Source organism: Juglans regia, chromosome 7 (genome assembly GCF_001411555.2).
Source record: "Juglans regia cultivar Chandler chromosome 7, Walnut 2.0, whole genome shotgun sequence".
Classification (NCBI taxonomy): Eukaryota; Viridiplantae; Streptophyta; class Magnoliopsida; order Fagales; family Juglandaceae; genus Juglans; species Juglans regia.
The window spans coordinates 48,279,238-48,293,120 of record NC_049907.1 but is presented as its reverse complement, the minus strand read 5'-3'; the positions used below and the strand labels follow the sequence as shown (position 1 = coordinate 48,293,120).

The 13,883-nt window shown below is 30.3% G+C and overlaps 1 pseudogene; it reads right to left on the bottom strand.

The window, feature by feature from the left end:
- Positions 1–1,059: 1,059 nt before the first annotated feature.
- On the bottom strand, positions 1,060–2,094 carry LOC109011348 (annotated as a pseudogene).
- Positions 2,095–13,883: the final 11,789 nt, after the last annotated feature.

Genomic DNA, 13,883 nt, shown 5'->3' with positions numbered 1-13,883 from the left:
AAATAAGAGAGAAAATATTGAAGAAAAATATTAGAAAAATGCTACTTTGCCCACTTAACTTGCTCTCTCATTTTGACACCTCATATATTTTAATTTTTTTATTTAATAGTTAAGAAATTGACTATTAGTGAAGCAATGCTACATACAGTCCCTATTTAGAGACTGCATAACAAGTCTAGTTAATTTTATCTTTAAATTTTTCAAAATTACAATAATATCCTTATTAAAATAATATTTTTTTTATTTTTAATGAAGGGCTTGCACATGCAATCCCCATTTGGGGATTGCAAATAGAATTTCTCCTATTAGTGTATTGATATTTTTTTTATATTTTTTTAAAATGATAAAAAAATGTGAATAAAAAAATTGAAAAAAATAAAATGGTGATTTTCGCCTAGCAGTAAGTTGCAGCAAGCTTCTCTGAGCGACATAGTAGCACCACTCAGAATTTTATAAGTTAAGATATTGTTATAATATAATTTTTTAAAATTATTTTTATTGATTTGAAAAAAGTTGATTTTCTTTTAGTAATATTATATACAGTCGTAGAGTATGCAAGCGCCGCACAATCGTTTTAAAAAAGAATGTGATCTACTATTAAAAAAATTAATTTTTTCATGTGATTCTTGTGTTTACTCATTTTTTTCACAGCGATTACGTATTCTATGACTGCAAATATTATTTTTTTTTATTTAGAAGTTTAAAAAAGTTGTAATGATTAAATAAAAAACTTAAAAATTAAAAATTAAAAAATATTTATATTTATGATGTTTAAATGTCGAGAGATGAAATGAAATAAGAATATCTTATAATCCAAATGGGGCTTATGATTCATGCCTTTAATTTAGTGAAGACGGCCAGTCGTATATTATTTTTCTTTTACGAATTTATTAAGGATAACTTTCTGTTTAATGGGCCTTATCTAGTATTCCTCTCATCCCACTAATAACTCCTAAAAAAATTATACATTTAGTGGTTGGAAGTTATTGTTCTTATTTAACGTCCATTATGGAATAGAATTTTGTCAGAATTAATAGTCGAAGTGACAGTACCACTGAATTAATAGTCAGAATGTCCTTATATATAAATAACTTGCAAAGAGAAAATTGAGGGAAACAAACACAAGAAGCAGCTAGCAGCTGGTAATTATATCTAATTAAGACAGTAGCAAAGTACCATGGTAGTAGTTTAATAATCTGAACTAGATTTGCGAGCAGCTTCTAATTCTTGTTTCATCTCAGTCTTGATGGCTGCAGCCAACTGATCGTAGGCTTCCCCCCACGCACTGTCCATTTCATCACTCCATTTCTCTCCTACTGCATGCCTCTTTCACTGTTATAATTAGCGCTTCTTTCACCACCTAATTAAATCCATCCATCCATCCCAAAATTCATATATATATAATCAACACTCAAATATTCAATTCCTCGATCCACTAACAGAGTTAATGATGAGAATACCTGGAAATGAGGATCGATGACTCCTTTCTCGATATGGACGGAACCCAAATAGTACTTTAAGGTTGTATCAGCCACCACCACCTCTCCTTTCTCCCTCAGTTGAATTGCTGACTCGCATGATAAAAGTTTAATCATGTCATATGGTTGTTGAAATATTTTATCAGACAAAGAAATAAGTTTCTACCACAACGACGACCCTTAAAAAATACTCACCATCTTGAAGACCTTTACAGCGTGGGCTTTGAGCTTAGGATTATTTTGTGGTATTTCATCCGAGTCTTTCAGAAAGGAGAACATGTTCTTGACAGCCGGTGCGATCTCTAGGATTCTGGTTCATCATTAATCATACAATATTGTTATATATATATATATATATGTATATAATGGGCTTCATTAAAAAAATTTAAAAAAAAATTAAAATACTATATATCTTTGATCTCTCTAGATCAGTACTCTACTTACAGGGTGAAGAAACGGAGGCTGTTCTCGGGAATATTTTGCTTCAAAACCTCCCAGGATTCTTTCACCAAAGCTTCTTGTTTCTCTGTGAAACCCATCTCTCTCTCTCTCGCCGAGTGGCCGGGCTTGCTTTTGCTTCTCACCCTGAGATAATGTAACGCGTTGGCGACAAAAACTCAATGGCTAGCTGTTGTAACTCTAAATGCTAGATTTTATTAATTAAATAAAATAAATTATTTTGAATATTTCAAATAATAATATAGTATACTTATTTCCTTTTATATATGTATATATAAAATCATGTGCATTGATTGAGATAATCAGCATATATTTAAAGCAAATCCAAATTAATTATGAAGTATATATATGGAGGAAGCATATAGTACTGTTAGTCCCATATTTATGATATAAAATGTCGATAAATACTTTATATAGAATCATCCTCATTAGTCAATATATTATTGTCTTGATTAGAGTAGTTGCTTTCCATCTCACATTATTGTCTTGACTTATAAAGTGAGTTGCCTTCATGATCGATCTCGCGATAAAACCCACTACATATTTCCGTTTTTTTTTTTTTTAAGAATTATATATATTCATGATGTGAAGCCCACCAACAAGAGACATTCTAAATAATAATAATAATAATAATAATAATAATAATAAGAGCTAATCTAATCCATGCATTCTTGAATACTCTACATTAATCTATAAAAATAATAATAATAATAAAAAGAACCAACCTAATTATTGATCTGGAATTGATCTCTTTCGTTATAAAAAAATTTCAGTAACTATTTTTCTTTTCTACCATATTGTTTGGTCTGGTTTCTATTCGCAAATGAGATGAAATTAATTAAGATAAAAGTTAAAAATTGAATAAAATATTATTAAAAAATATTTTTTAATATTATTTTTATTTTAAGATTTGAAAAAATTAAATTTTTTATTTTATTTTGCATAAAAAATTTTAAAAATTATAATAATAAGATGAAAATATTTATAAAATATAAAACGATTGGACTGTACAAAAATGGCGTGTCTGGTTAGTCTAGATATATATCATGTATTGACTGATCAAAATGGACAGGAAGTTGTGACCACCGGCCTTTTCCTCCAATCAAAATTGATATATCCTTAATTAATTAATTGGCCCCTCATAGCAGCGAAGAGGCAAGCTTACGTGTAACCTTGAGGATTAATTTTTTTCTACCATTCATTTCAAATTAGAACAATATTCTCCAATATCTATATATCTTATATGTAATAAGCGGCTATAAGCTGGTGTCGTCCACTATATTCTTCCCATTTTGTCCCTGTTTTTCAGTTCATTTTGCCATGACGTCTTGAATTCCGTTTTTTTCTTTCTTTCTTTTTTATCCTTCAATTTCTATTTGTTTTCCTCTTATATCATTGGCTTCAGCAGTCATCCACCCATATTTTTCATTTTTGCCCTTCTTATTTATTTCTTTTCCGTTCATATCCTTAGCTTGCTGCCTTCGTCCATTTTTTTTTACCGATTTTACCCCTGCTTTTTAATTCAATTTCCCTAACGTTTTGTGTTAGGTTTTTTTCCCTATTTTTATTAAATTACGGTTTACTTAGGTTCGCTTGTAAAACTGTTTTGCATCGAATAGTTTTTTTTTTTTTTTAACGAAAATACACCAGCGAGGTTCTAGAATATATTTTAACCTTCGGATAAGTTTGTTCTCCCCCCGTCTCGCACCACTTCCACCATTTGTTTTTTGTTGTTTTCAGATTAGCAGGAATTAGATAATAAATTTTCCCATCCTCGTCAACAGTCGCCTCTTGGAACGTTTGGCATTTGTCATTCTCGGATTTGTAGACATTGGATAAATTTTTTTTTTTTTCACTCTCATCTACCACCGCTTGGACCAATTGCAATTTGGATCAGAAAAATCGAATAATTTTAATTTTTTCTTTACTCTTCTATCACTTGCACCGCTTTGCGTTTCCTATAAGAGTAATTCTCCTCATCTTTACTTCCATTTGCTCTTACGTTCTTCTTCCTACTAATTCTCTCACGTTTAAAATCAACATCCTCTTATTCACATCGCACAAACATTTAGTGGCTCAGGGCTGTTAGATTTATTCCTGGGATTGAAATTTCAAAGATAACTAGGTATGTAGTTCTCTTTCTTCTCTTCAGTTAATTTTTCCTTTGTTTTTATGTATAATGAAACTGATGTGGTCTGTATGTTTTTGCTTTCAATTATGTCATATGCCATATCTGCTCTTATGGCATGTTTATATACGTAAATTAGAAAAAATTGCAAACTGCAGACCATTTATCACATGGTTGGTAGACATGAAAGTTCAAAAACTAGACTAAACTGGAAGAACAAAATTACCATCTGAACATATATGATGGATGTTTTTTTAGTTACGAAAATTAACAGCATATGTAATTCTTTGGCTTTTCTTATCAGTTAATTTTTCATTAGCTTTAAATTATATTGAAACTAATACGCCTCTATTCATTTTGTTTTCAATTACATCATATATTCTATCTATTTTTATCATGTGGTTCTTACACATCCAAATTAAAAAATTACAAACTACAAATTAGCTAAACCGTGTATAAGTTGTAAAATAAACTACATATGATCAATCCTTAAAAGCTGTAAAATAAGCTTCTTATCTAAACATATATGCTAATATTAATGTTTATCAGATAGTTCCTACACATGCACGTTAAAAAACTACAGACTAAGAAGTAGAAGAATTAAAATTCATATGGTCATCCTTAAAAGTTGTAAAATAAAATTCTCATCTAAACACATGCTAAAATGAAAACTGCAAAGTGTTTATGAGATAGTTGCTACATATGCAAGTTAAAAAATTAGACTAAAAACTAGAACAACAAACTACATATTGTCATCCCTAAAAGCTGTAAAATAAAATTCTCATATAAACAGATATGGTGAAATCCAAACTACAAACTACTAATCACATGATTGATTTCTTATTAGTTTCTTACGGGTTTGTATGTGATTATTTTTATAATCAATGAGAAAATTAAAATATAGACAAAATTATTACATTTTATAATTATACATATTAACCTATTTCTTATTATTACATATTTTTAGATTTCATAAATGTTATTTTTAAAAATATTTTTTATATTTTCACAATTGGGCACACGTGCAATGCACTTGTTTGCCCTTTACTAGTCTATATATAAGTAAGGGCATGCAACGTGTACGGCCAGTTGCAAAAAATATGAGAAATAAAATTGAAAAAAATTAGAATGAAAAAATAAAAATAAAAATAAAAAATCTATACAAAATTAATAGAAGTCATTGATTTATGCAAATTAAAGTAAACTTAATATAAAGTTAACAGAAGTGATAGATCCAGATTTAACAAATATCTAGATTTATTTAGAAATTTTAATCCAAAAAGACGCTTAAATTTAAAATTTAATGAAAGTCTAAATTAATAATGCAAATTCTAATACTAAAACTTTATTACAAATTAGAAAATAGTTAAAGTTAAGAGCACTCTCATTGAATTAGTTAAAAGTTAAATCTAATGAGTATTTAACAATTAGAGAGTAAAATATATTCACATTGGATTAGCCAAAGCTACAGTGACTTTCAAAAAATTTTCTAAATTTGAAAGTTACTATACATGTATAAAATACATATTTTATTAATTATTTCTCTCTCCCTTTCTTTTTATCACATATTTTACCACAATTGATATATTAATTTGAGTTAGTGATATATTAATTTAATAAGAATATGATTATTAATTAATATATAATAGGTAGAATAGTAAAATATGATAAAATAAAATAAATTAATAATTAAAAAATTAAATATTTTTGAAATTATTAGTTATTCATTACTATATAATGAATAAATATATAATCTAATGTGAAGATTTGATGTAAATAACTAAAATCAAATTCATTTTATATTATTTTATTATTATATAATGAAAAAATAATTATTTCAATGTGGAGATTTATGTGAATGGAATTGCTAAAAGTCAAATTTTTCTTATATTCATAAAAAATATCTTTTAATTTTGACTAATCTAATTAGAATGCTCTATTACATTTTGAAAGTTAAAGTTAATGTTGATGATAATTTCGTTTTATTTCCATATAAAAAAAAATGAGGGACAATTCATATGGTTACAGGAAAAGACGACGTTTTTAGATTACGGACTATGCTAACAGATTATTGAACAACATTTTTTTTTTTTAATATCATCTTTCTTATGAAAAGACAATTCCTTAGTCATTTTTAAACATTTCTTTATAAATATGTTTATGAAAAAAAAAATCAATGTTATATAACTTTTCAGGAAATGAAAAGATCAGATATGTCCTAGAATATATTAATATGTTCTACACAATGTTATTCACTAGTACATGAAACAACAATTTCATCATTGCACAACTCGACAACCAGTTTATAAACTTTTCAAACCATATCATCTTAACTTCAAAATTTTTCATAACATTCATTTATTTAGACGTTACTAAATCATGAATATAAAAGAAATAATAAAAATGAAAAACATTAATTGATTTTACATTGTCACACTTCTCAAAGTACAATAATAATAAAAATAATTACATATTATTTATTTAGATTATCCAACAAGTTATAATTTATTTATTTCTAAAAATTTATAATTATATTGTTTCTCCTATTATTATTACTCTTAACAGTTAGCTAGAATCGAATGTGTATGTTATATATTAGTTATTTCTAGAATAAATACGTAATGTATCAATTTTAATAAAGTAAACTATATATAGTACTAAGTGTTAAATAATCTGACCATATAATTATAATGTAAAGCCCATCTTTTACACGAAAACAAAGAAGCTAGTTGTAAAAAATAATAAAAATAGAAAACATTAATTGATTTTACACCCGCACACTTATGGGAAGTAAAATATTAATAATGACATATTATATTTTTAAATTATTAACAAGTTATAATTTAATTCCTTGTGAAAATTTATAATTATACAAACTCACCTATTATTATTATTACTCTTAACAGTTTGAGTCGAATGCATATGTTGTATGTATATTGATTATTTATAGAATAAACATATAACGTGTCAATTTTAAATATTCAAATTACAGTACTAAGTGTTAAATAATTTGACCATGTAATTATAATGTAAGGACCCGTCCTTTATACTAAAAAAATAAAAAAATAATAAAGCAACCTATAGTACAATCGAAACTGTAAATTTGCTTCAAACATCGTTAATATTAATTTGAGGTTAATAAACAAACATTCATTTCATAGGAGAATGAAGAAAAAATTTAACTTTCAAAATTATATATCTTAATAAATGAATAAGGAAAAATCATTACGAAATGGGAAAAGAAAAACTATATAACCAACTACAGATTCATACTGAAATATAACAATTCGATTCATTATTCACAGAGTACAAAAATAAAGAAAATGAAATGCTGCCCAACATTAAATCTTAATTATTCATGAGTTAATTTTTTTTAAATAAAACTTTTACTGAAAGTTAGTATCAATTTGCAAGGAAAAAAAAAAAAAGAATAAGCCATTTGTGATAAGGGTGTAGAACGGGGCCCCATTTTTCCTTGTCCGGTCCGAAACTCGAAAATCCAGATCAATCCAAGTGGGTAGAAAAATCTTATACCTGCCCGGATCCTATTACGGATCCAATTTTTAAACCGAATATCCGTAACTGGATGGTTTTCTTTTAAATATAAGCGACTCCTGTCATTGGATTATGAGATCAAGACTCTCTCTCTCTCTCTCTCTCTCTCTCTCTCTCTCCCAAACTTTAGCATCCCTAAACGAGATTTATCGCCTCTAGTGAGTAGCAGGGACCGTGGTTCGATTCTTCCTCAAAGGCTCTGCATAATCGTTATCCTCACTCAGAGGCTTCGCTCTCTCACCATCGTCTTTGCCAAAGACTACAAAATAAGATCCACATGGTTTCCCTCTCTCTCTCTCAATTTAGTTCGTTCATGTTTGGTTACTAAGAAAACTTGGGACAAATGGGTTTCAAATGCCATGGAATCTGGTTACTCATTCTCTCACAGTGCAGCTTCTCCCAGATCTTGGTTTACATTTTTGTTTGAGTTCATATCCATGTGAATTCTCTCGCTTTTTAGATGTAGATATGGATAGATTAGATCTGAGTTTACATTTTTATTTAAGTCCATATCTATGTGAGCATTTCTCGCATTTTAAATGTAGATATGAATAGATTATATCTGGATTTTCATTTTTGGTTTGGATCTAGGTCTGGAGAAATCTAATAAGAAACCCCAATGCATACTCCAGTTTAATAGGCCTCACTTGGTCTCTAGTCTCATTCAAGTACATGTCTTTTCTCATTTCCTTTCTCAATAAGTGAATTTTAGGACCTACTAAGATGATTATTTTGTGTGGAGTTCATGAGAAAATTGTCCACATGACTCAAATTATGAACTACATTTTTTTACACCATTATTTCTCTTTCTATTTCTCTAAGATGAGCTTTAGAGAAGACAATGGTGGGATGTGAAAGATGAAGAGAAAGATTGTGTTATGCATCTTCAATGGCTTGTCATTGTGCTTATTATGCTTTCTCACTATCTGATATGAACTCGCGGGAATGGAATCCCTTGAACCCATAATCAATTTGAACCCACCATCACTATCTCATTTTTTCTCTAATATTATATGCATATCAGTTGGGATATGATTTTTTTACTAATTTCTTGATTTTGCATCTTCTATGGCCTGCCATTGTGCTTATTGTTCTTTCTCACCATCTCATTTTTTCTTTAATATATATGCATATCAGTTGGGATATGATTCTTTTTACAAATTTCTTGATTTCTAGTTCTTTGTTTCCCACAGCTTACAATGAAGAAGATAGGGGGCTCGATTTTAAATGTTCTTCCACAATTCTTTGCTGTTGCTTTTAAATTTCTCACTATTTGTTCCTTGTAAACAACAATGTAATGTATTGTGTATGTTAATGTCTATTATTATTTATTTTGTTTTATAAAAATTTGAATAGGCAATACAAAAAAGTTAAAAAAATGCCAAAAAAATTCACTATAAAAAATAATAAACATAAAAGCCTGTAAAAAAGCCTTTTAAAAAGTGTTAACGAGTTTTTTTATTTATTTAAAAAAGCATTTTAAAAGTCTTAAAAATATACTTATTTAAAAAAAATGATATAAAATCTGGATATACGAGTCCAAATTTGGATTAAAAAGCCTTTTAAAAAGTGTTAAAAAGTTTTTTCTTGAGAAAAAAATCTTTTTAAAAATGGTAAAAACATTTTTTTTAAAACAAAAACTCAAAATAAAATATAAAATCCAGATTTCTGGTTTGAAACCGGATATCCGGGATCCAAATCCTGATATCCGCTCAGGTTTCAATCCGGCTTATTCAAGCGAATATCTGCCCGTTTTTAAAATCCGAATATGGATTCAGTTTGTTCCGGATCCGGATCCAGATGCGGATAAACAACCCTAATTTGTGATAAATTTTTCATATAAATTAATTTATAAAATGGTCTATTTTTCACATACAAAGCCCAAAACTTAAAATCACAAGCCCAGCCCCCCTCACCCCATTCCACACGATGCCGTTTAAGCCAATCCACCAAAGCCCTAGAAGTTTTTTTTCTTATTCTCTCTTTTCCCTTCCTCGCCTCCTGGGACCTGCGCCGACACCCTCAACATCTCTCACAAACGTCTGTCTCTCTCTCTCCCCTTTACTGGGTCAAGTTCCAAAGCATAAAGACCCTTAGACCACAAAGAAAGCGTAAAGCAATCATCGTTCCAATAAAGCTTATTTTTTTTTCGCCTTCATTTCTGTTTACGCTAGGTTGAAGTAATAAAATACCATGAATAAATACTCTCATGTCCAGTTTCCTTCCCCTTAGCAAAAACAGAGCTTAAGATTCAAATTGTCCCTCGTTCCCCCCATCAGAGCCCAAGAATCATAAAAACAAAAATCATTAAAATCTGTTTTTTTTTTAGACCGCCATTAAGCAGCTTTGGGCCTCCCACTTTTGCCGCAAGCACCAAATTTCATTTTAGTTCAATATGATTATTATATTATTTTGATAGTTTATATAAAAGTTGGCCTAAGAAATTAAGATAATTCATTAACTTGAATTCAATTTTAATTTTTAACAAATTACATATATCATATACATTATATTTATATAAATAAAAATAATTTTTTTATTATAAATATAAGAGGGTGCGGGATGAGGCCCCACTGAGATCAACCCAACCCCCGCCCTTGCTGGGTTCCTCCATGTGGGGTAGGGGCGGGGCGAACGGGAACAAAGTAGCGGGCGCTGCTGATCATCCCTAGAAAAAGTCAGATGAAAAATACTGTTACTTTTTCGATTCACGCTTTTATATATAGAAGATACTATATATATCTTTCAAAATAGCTGTCCTTTAATTTCTTCTCGAATATAAGTAGTCATCAAATTGTAAGTTTCTCGTGAATAATATTAACTGGCCCGGCTAGATAAGATCATATCAGTACTTCTGACATTTTTGGGTGGTATTGGTATCTATATTTGAGTACTGTTTTATTCTAAATATTATTTATTATTTAGAGAGAGAAATAAAATAAGATTCTATATTTATATTTAATGTTTATATTGTTCGCTAATGGCATTTAATGCGATAGAGTTTACATGTTGTATCTCTCTTTTCAAACACTATGACTAAAATAGATCGAAGAACTGCAATTCTAAAAACTGTGAAACATTGGACAGTCATTTATATGGTTTCAATATAGTCGTTAACTGCTAGTTAAGTCATTTTCTTAAAGTTTTTCAGCTGTTCCTAAAAAATGAGCACACGCAGCTATGACAGGCAATTATGCAATACCAGGCATATATGGTTGTAATTCCCATACGACACCACCACTTCTTTGAGCAGCAAAACGTAAGGTCGTTTTTCATGTTTGGCGGCTCTCGTTACGTGCAGTACGACGCCCGTTCTTGGGCTTTTCTTATATGGATCTTTTTAAATTTTGGTAATTGGAAGCTGGTAGCCCATCGATAATTGAAGCCTAAACTCCTCCGACTTTTTCGAGTAAAACTTTAAAAACCGTTAACTACAACCACTGTATACGTAGGCCCAAAAAAAAAAAAAAAAGAGTTAGATTATTATAATTATAAAATAAAGTCAAGATGTTAATACTTTTTACACTAATGTTTATCAATTTCGACTGGTAGACAACGTCTTTTTGGGCCCTACCCCATCATGTCCTCCGTAATAATTATGTTATGTTGATGTTAGGGCGAGGCTGCTTAGTTTCAGCAGGTGGTGATATTGTCTCTAGGCTCATGATTTCCACTCCCAGCACCTTATTAAAATTTAAAACACTTGAGATCGATCATGAATTTATTCATGCGAGGACCATATATGCGTTTGTCCTACGCCATTCGGTAGCTCAGCTCCTTATATATATGGAGGAATTCTATAGATCAGTCACTATTCACTCTCACAACCCACATTTATAGTTCTTTCATAAGATGTGGGCACTACAAGACTTACTACCATTTCTGGCGAAACAATACACCGCCAATAGAGAAAATTTCGCCGCTATACGTTTTTTTACGTTGGCCACATTTCGCCACTAGATGGCCAATAGTAATCCACCTCAAAAGCTCTTTCACAGCGGCATATCAAGCGCCTCAAATTTTTTTTGGTAATTGTGTCAGTTTTCGTCGCCGCAAGTATAATGCTGGTGATCGACGTAAAAATCATGTTTGGATAAAAAAAAAATATATGTCCATTAACGTCCCCTATTTGGCACCGTAACAATTTATTAGTGACGAAAAAAATTATTGTACTTCCAGCGCAACTTTTTTTCCCATAAATCCCTACATCATCCCACAGTTTCCACCATTTGTTTTCAATCGCAATAAATTTCCTTCCTCGCGGGGAATAATAGATTTACTTGCATCGAATTCTTTTGGACGCAAATAATTGTATAGAATTGAAACATTTATAGCGAAAATAAATCCAATAGTCCCGATGCAAATGAATTCATAAATGGTTTTGCATTCAATGCAAATAAGCGAGTTTTGGTTGCAAATAGCAAGTTTTGCATTTGCCTAGTATTTTCATAGAATTGGTAATGTCAAACCATGCCCAAACACAATGTGAAGGCAGGGAAGAATGTTTAAAGTATGTAAGGGTAATGTATGCGCATGTACACTGGTAAAGTGAATGCTTTTTCAACCACCTACTAGGTATCCAAGATTGAAAGACATATTTAAGTATGATCGAATGTGTGGCAGTGGGTGAATTTGTTGAGAGGGCACAAGGTTTGATTTGCAAGATTTTCTTTAGATGCAATTGTGAGTAATTTTGCAAAATTACTCTTAAATCAACGAACTATAGAAATCAGCCTTGGTTCAAGTAACAACCTTATATCATGAATGTGTTGTTGTTTGGAATCATAACTTACCTTAAAGAATGAAAAAGGATGTTTGGTTGTAATATTTTATCTAACACACAATTACTAAAGCCAACAATAACAAGTAAATTAGCATTTGCCAAACAAGTATTGAAGCTTGGTGTTCTTTGAACAAAGATTTGATAATTAACAGTTCAATCTCAATGTGCACCAAGCCACATGTGAATATAGTTGGCTTAAATCTACTGGTCATGGTCACTAATTTACCATGTTATGTTTTTTAGTAAAATGCTCACTAATTTCAACTACAAAAATTTAAAACAGAGAGTAAATTCAAGAGAGAAGAATATCTGTTTCAACCATACGAAATATACAAATCAATAGCAGGGAATTTGTTTATTCATCTAATGGAAATAACTCAACCAAACATAACACAATATTATGCAAGAACCACGTCCTTACTAGGAGTAGGGCAAGAGATAAGGAGAAAGGGGTGAAATTCGCAGACTAAAGGCATCCCACCAAACATCTCTAAGACAATAGAATCATCGATTCTACAGAGATGAGTGGCTGAAATATATATATATATATATATATGTATACCTTATTGTTGCGGAGGCAAAATTATAGGTTTGAGAAAATCTCAGCCAGAGTTAAAGGTCAATCTGTCCAGATTGGTTTGATCTGTGTTGCAAATTGTGTGTGTGTGTGAGAGAGAGAGAGAGAGAGTTGCTAGGTGAGGCGGTGACACAATGGCGTGGGAAGGGTCGGCGTGGGGGACCTTTGTGTTTTGAAACACAGACGTGTAGGTCATCGGGTTGGGAGAGAAGGAAAACAGGGGATTATATATTTCCCATGTTTTTATAGTGAGAACAATTGCTGCAACAGAATGTGGTTAAGCGAATTTTGTTGCAACGCCTAAACATAGCCGTAACAAGCAGAAAACCCAATGTTAAAAAATTTTGGCGGTCAAAATTTTGCAGCGTCTCCATTTTCACTGCAAAATTTTATCTATAGCGTCAGAATATTGGTCGTCGTAAGAAAATGGACTCCACATGCTTCGTCTAACACATTCAACGCCGGAAAAGTTTCAGCCGCAAAAACCATATTATGTTGTAGTGGAGGATTTTTTCATAGGATGTGAAGATGTTTTTAATAGAGTGTGGAGTGTGAGGTAGTAAATAGTAGTTGATAAAAAAAATTTATATATATATGAGTCTTGCTATATAGAAACTTTATACTCTGCATACTATTTAAAAAATATGTATTTTATTTTTTTGTATTTAAGAAATAAGAGTATAAAAACTTTATATTTTGCATACTCTGTTTATTATTTAAAAAAATATGTAGAATTTATATCTAAAATTTATTTATATATATATATTTATAAGATTAATGATCACGAGGTACATCACGTGTGTCTTCTGTTTTCTTGTTTTGTCAGTCTCGGTATCCTGTGCCGTCAGCTTTTTGAAAGATGTTGGGAAGATGCCATGCATGTTGGGTATATATATGAGTGTC